The sequence below is a fragment of the Nylanderia fulva genome, unplaced genomic scaffold (genome assembly GCF_048542155.1).
Source record: "Nylanderia fulva isolate GAGA-0341 unplaced genomic scaffold, ASM4854215v1 Scaffold632, whole genome shotgun sequence".
NCBI classification, from domain to species: domain Eukaryota; kingdom Metazoa; phylum Arthropoda; class Insecta; order Hymenoptera; family Formicidae; genus Nylanderia; species Nylanderia fulva.
In genome coordinates this window covers 5657-11935 of record NW_028190734.1, presented here as the reverse complement: position 1 = coordinate 11935, position 6279 = coordinate 5657, and the positions used below count along the sequence as shown (strand labels likewise).

The 6279-nt window shown below is 28.0% G+C and overlaps 1 pseudogene; it reads left to right on the top strand.

Moving 5' to 3' along the window:
- The first annotated feature begins 1546 nt into the window (after window positions 1-1546).
- On the top strand, window positions 1547-4774 carry LOC146720708 (protein YIF1B-like; annotated as a pseudogene).
- The last annotated feature ends 1505 nt before the right edge of the window (window positions 4775-6279 follow it).

Below are 6279 nucleotides of genomic sequence, written 5' to 3'. Positions count from 1 at the left end.
ATTTTTTTAAATTTTATTTTAATTAATATTTATTGAATATTTTTTACCCTGGGAAAATTCCCCCGAAACAATATAAATTAATATATTTATAGTTGGAAATTTTTTTAACCCAAAAATTTTGGGTTATTTTTATTAATTTTTGGATTTAAATTTTTATTATTAAAAAATTTAGTAAAAAAAATTAAATGTTTTAAAAAGTAATAGAAAATTAAAATTCTTTTTAGGGGTTTAAAAACAAAACTTTAAATTTAAGTTTTTAACTAATTTAATAGTAATTAAAAAATTTAAATATAAAATAATTTTTTAATATTTAAATTATTTATAATAAAAAATTTTAAAATATTTTTTAAATTAATTAAAAATTTAAATTTTTATTAGGAAAAGGAATAGGGAAAAAAAAAGAAGTAACAAATGATAAATTTGTCAATAAGATAAAAGGTTGAGCTCCTCTCATGTTAAAAGAAAAAAAAATTTAATGAAAAATTTAAAAAATATTGATTTAAAGGGTAAAAGATAATGAAATTAAATTTTTTAGAAATTAGGGTAAAAATAAATAAAAATATGATAAAATGCAAATTACACCCCAATTTTTTAGGGGGGAGATCGGAGGTAGCATAAAATATAGAAAAAATCATTTAGGTTGGAAAAGAATTAAAATTATTTTTTAAAAAAAATGAAAAATTATATTATTAATTATATTATATAAGGTATATTATTATATATTTTTATATATTATTATATATATTATCAGATAGAAAGAAATTTCGGTAACGAGATGGTCATTGCAAGAATATTTTAAACACGTAAAAAACTTGAGTTTAATATATCAAAAAAAATTTTTTTTTTAATAATTTAAATAAGAAAATTTAAAAAATTAAATTTTTTTTTATAGGCGATAAAATTAAAATTTTTTTAGGAAAATATTTTAAATTTTAAAATACACACATATAAAATAAAGCAAAAAACCCGTAAATTAATTCAATAAACAAAGCCCATGCACACGCGGTTGTAGATTTTTTTTTAAAAATTTTTTTCTGAATTATTTTTACACTAATTAATATTAGTAAAATATTTTTTAATATTTTAAAAATTTTTAAACGGAAAATTTTTTATCATTTTTTAATTCCAATAATATTTTTATTTATATAATTAATGGGGTTTTAAAAAAAAATTTATTTGAATATTTGAACTCTAATTTACGGGGGATATACTGAAAAATCTGCATTTATTATATATTTTCTCAACGGTACGTTCTTTCACTTTAAAAATTTTTGGGCAAATTATACAATAGCATCAATAATCAAAAGAAAATTAAGAAAAAAATCCACAAAAAATTTCTATATAATATTAATTACGACAAATTGCATAAGGAATTTAAAAATTTTAAAAAGTAGGGGACTTTTAGCCTTGCTAAACGCTACTGCCTTTTGCTAGGGAAGGGCCAGAAACATTTTTTGGCGGGATCTCGGTTACCGGCCGGTAGGGAACAAGGAGAAAACGGTATCCGGTCCTGTTCTCTACGGGGCTTTTCCGCGTGAGCAATGCAATGGGTATGTAGTGTCAGACATGCCACATAAAAAAACCGAGAATTTGGTTTCGGGTTGGGCAACACTGAAAACGGAGTTTCCGTTGTCACCCCCGGGTTCCAAATCAATTTGGATTTGGCCGCGACCCCGCGCCCTTAATCGGGTTGAATCATGTTTTCTTTATCTGAAAAACTATTTAAAGTTTCGCATTGGCCCCCTATACGGTATGGCGCTGAAAAAGTAAGAAATCTTTAGTTTGAAAATTTATAGAATGAACGAACAAAGAAAAAAAAGAGCAGAACAGGCGACCTGGATTTTAGTACAAATGTTCTTAATCTATTCTTTATGAAAAAATGAAACGGTGGGTGCAAGGGAACTGTACTTTTCTCCGCAGAATATTAGGAGAGACTTGGAACATAAAATAAAAAACCCCCTGAAACGAATTAAACCAATCACCCCCCAAAAGCCGTCGAGGTGGGGTAACCTATGAATGACAGATGTAAACTTTTATTGGATCTATCAGTAGATTTTATGCTTATCGATAATTTTACTTTGTTGGAATGTGTACTTCTCGTATCGTGTAATGGTATTCTACACAATTATACGAATATAGCAAGAAAACTATGGACTTATTATTTAAATATTGGATATAAAGATAATTTTATTCTCATTACTTATCATTATCCTTATACACATTTTATATATTAATTATGATTTGACAGGAAAGCCGAAGAGATTATTAGATCCATCGGCTGGTTATCTGCACCAATCCTCCAATGCCGCAGAATCCATATATGCCTGTATATAACCAACAGTTTAAATTTCATGGACTTGCATGTTGTTGCTCATTTCACATATTGTGTATACAAAGTGGTCCTGAAATGGTCAAAATCAGGGATTGGGCTCGTCATAGAATGAAAAAGTTCCCATAAACGTTAGTCCAAAATATATCTTTAAGGAGTTACGGATTGCAATTTAATTACTCATTTAATTTGAAGAATAAATACGTTTAAAGTTTTGATTGTTGTACTTACTATATTGTGCTTTTTTTAACTTAATGAGTTTCACATGAGTAGCTCAATCGAGTAATCTGTTTGTCAACAATTGAATCTATTATTATTGTTTCGAACACGGAGGCAATATTTCAATGCATTTTGTGGACTAATGTTTATGAAAACTTTTTTCATATCTTTATGACGAGCACAAACGAATCCCTGATTTTGACCACTTTCAGGACGACCCTGTATACAAATGTCCCGCAATGTAATGTCCATACTGAAACTGTGTATTGTGTATTTCTAAGTTTGAAAAGTCTTAATACACATTGCCCTAAAATTGATTGTTTAAAATTATAACGACAAAATTGCATAAAATACAGAACAAAACATTAATTTTTTGAAGATAATATTATTATTGAACGATAATATAAACAATAATTAACTATTTTATAAATTGTTCAAAATGACATGATAAAGGTGTTCTTGCACGAATGTGGTAAAGTAAGGCATACATTGAATTGTTGATAAATAAGTTATTTTCCGCAGTTCAAACAACAATCGAAAATCGAAACTTTTGTGACTGGCATTACAAAAAACAATTGCCTGCATTGTCAGTAAAAAAAATAAATAATAGATAAATAAGTAAATAATAATTAAATTATAATATATAATAAGTAAATAACTTACTTTGCATTTTTTTCACTATAACTTTAAAAAATCAACTTTAGGGCATATGTCTGTTAAGACTTTTTGACTTAGAATGACACCAAGAATACAGTTTCAGTATGGACATCACATTGCAGGACACTCTGTGTGTTATATATATTTATATATTGAACTTCATCCTAATTTGTGGTAATTTTAATTAGGTGCCTGCAAATAATGGTGCGATGCCAGAATATGGTTTTAATGTTCCTGGAGGAGTTTCAGGCGCCACCTCAGTATGGGTTTATACCACAGATGTCCAACTATCCACCAATGATATCAAGGTGGGGAATTTGCAAGCCCACAATTTGCGACGCAATTATTGGCTCAACCTGTGGTCACAAACATGGCAGTACAATATGGAAATGCATTAGTTGGTACTGGGAAAAAACATCTTGAGAAATAGTGCCAGTTACAGCATTAAAATTACTATGCTGTAAATACAGATTATGTCTTCGCAAAGTTAATGCTGTTGTTCTTCCCATTTACACATAAGGTAAATTTTTTTATAATATTTACTGGAAGAGACAACAAATATGTGTGCAATAGAGATGTAAATAAACAAGCCTCGTTTTTTTTAATTTTGTTATTTTTAAAATATGTAATATTTTTATATTCTAATTACTGCAAATTAATTTTTCATTATTTTTAACTTTTTAAATGATATATTGAATAATAGATGACAATTATTCAAAGTTTGTATTTGCTGCAAAAGTCTCATTAATTCATTAAAATTACTTTCGAGAAAAAATTTAAATTTTAAAAAATGATGAAATATAGAAAATAATAAAAAAGATAAAATTTTTTTATCATAAAAAACATGATTTTTTAACTTTTAGGAAAAAGAAATCGTTTTTTTACATCTCTAAGTGTGGAATTGAGAGAAACATTGCATTTTATCTGTATTTTATTATTTTTGTCTGTTACAAAATATATTTACATAAAATTTGCATGTTTGCAAACAAAGTGTTTAAAATGTCAACTAAATGTATTAAAAAACTCAATAATTCTTACAGGACTGGTCTTGTAAAATACGAACAGGACGTACCATTGCAACCGCGATATGAGAAAAAACGCGCCAGATATGTATATTCCTACAATGGCGTTTTTTACATATGTTGCTACAGCGGGATTAGTTTTAGGTATGCACGAACGTTTCACTCACGAGCAATTAGGTATCCTTGCTAGTTCTGCTCTAGCTTGGGGTGTGATTGAATTGCTCGTACATACCGTGAGCCTGTATGTGATGAATCTTCAAACGAGTCTAACAACGTTAGACTTGTTGGCGTATTGCGGTTATAAATATGTCGGTATTAATGCAGCCCTACTATTATCGTTGCTATTTCGAAAATTTGGTTATTACGCAATGCTATTATACTTAGCGTTTCTCTAGCTGTCTTTCTTATGCGATCGTTAAAATTAAGAGTCATTCCGCAAGGCCACAGTTCAATACGGCCTCTGGAAATAAGAGGCGACTTTACTTAATACTGTTTCTAGCTGGTATACAACCATTCTGAGTGGTGGCTGTCGTATCATTTAATTTAAATGGTGATCATACATACCCATGTGTAAGAAATTATTTAAACAAACATATGCAATGAGGGAGAGGAGAAAATGTGTATATTATTATTGATTACTAACATCATCTTACAATTTTTTGTAATAAATTCGATATTAGTATACCACACTGTGTTATTACAAAATTCTGGAGGAAAAAAGTGAGTTTGAGAGTAAGATATTTATCTAGTTTTATATATAAAATAGATTAAATACGCGTAAAATTAAAAAAATACATCGTATATGTAACGAATTAATTAATTATAGCTTTAATTTTCTTATTTAATGGTCATGTATAAATGTATCTAAATAGGTAGTGTAAACGTAACTTTATTGCGCATGCGTAGTTTACTCAGAGACGAGTGAAAGTAGCCAATAAAATACATTTTCTTATTGGATCAATAGAGGTTTTCGAACTATTTTAAATTAGAAATTGAAAAAATTTTTCTAAAAGATTTTTATGTATTATATATTTCTGATGTCATTCTAGTATAACGAAAAAGAGATCTGCATCATTTTAAGTTTTTTCACAAAGTTGAAGAGGTGTAATAAGTTCTGAAAAGAAGATCGGCTATAAGTTGTCTCAATTTGAATGATCAGAAATACAGAAAAATATTTTCATGAAAGGAAGAAAATATAATGTAGATGTTCAATCTTATACCACTGAATCTATAATTTAAAAGATAATAAAGAACAAATATCAGATTTTTTGATAGATGACGTGAGAACGTTTAAGAATAAACGGACAAAATACCATTTTTTTATCGTTTTATATTTTATTCGTAAATTTGACAATAATATAGATATGTCCGCTACGTCCGCTCCTAAATTGTGGAATAATTTTTGCTGATATATTTTCCGCAATGTTAATATATAATATTATATAACATTTATAAAATATTACAGAATATTTCTCATTCTTTATTTTCTTTATTATTCGTTCGATTTTTGAATAATCAGTTTAATATTTAAATTCCCTGTTAGGATGCCTTGTAGCAAAAAAAGTTTTAATCTAATAAAAATAATTGATTGTAATATAGCTACTTTTTCTTTGCTTTATATTATAATTCTCGTAACTATAGTTTTTTATTATAATAAAATAATATATATATATTTTTTTTTATATATTTGCTTACGTTATGGCTACATATGACACAATTCTTATATATTCAATATTTATTCATTAATCTCAATTTCTAATTCCTATATTCTTATCCTAATTCGTATTTCCCTATTCTGCGCAAGAACTACGGCGTTGATTGGCTGCGTTCGGGAATCACTTCGTTACGTCGGAGTGTCATTCTATCTTGTTACATGCGGAAAGTTAAACAAAGATAGGATGATACCCGACGTGTCGGAGTGTAATTTCCGAACCAGCTATTGATGACGCGACTAACGCGGCGCGGCAGTTTGACTTAGCATTCGTAGCCATAGCGACCGCGAAATATGGCCGCCTCGATTAAAGTTTGTTGCGAATGACAGCTACGCAAGAA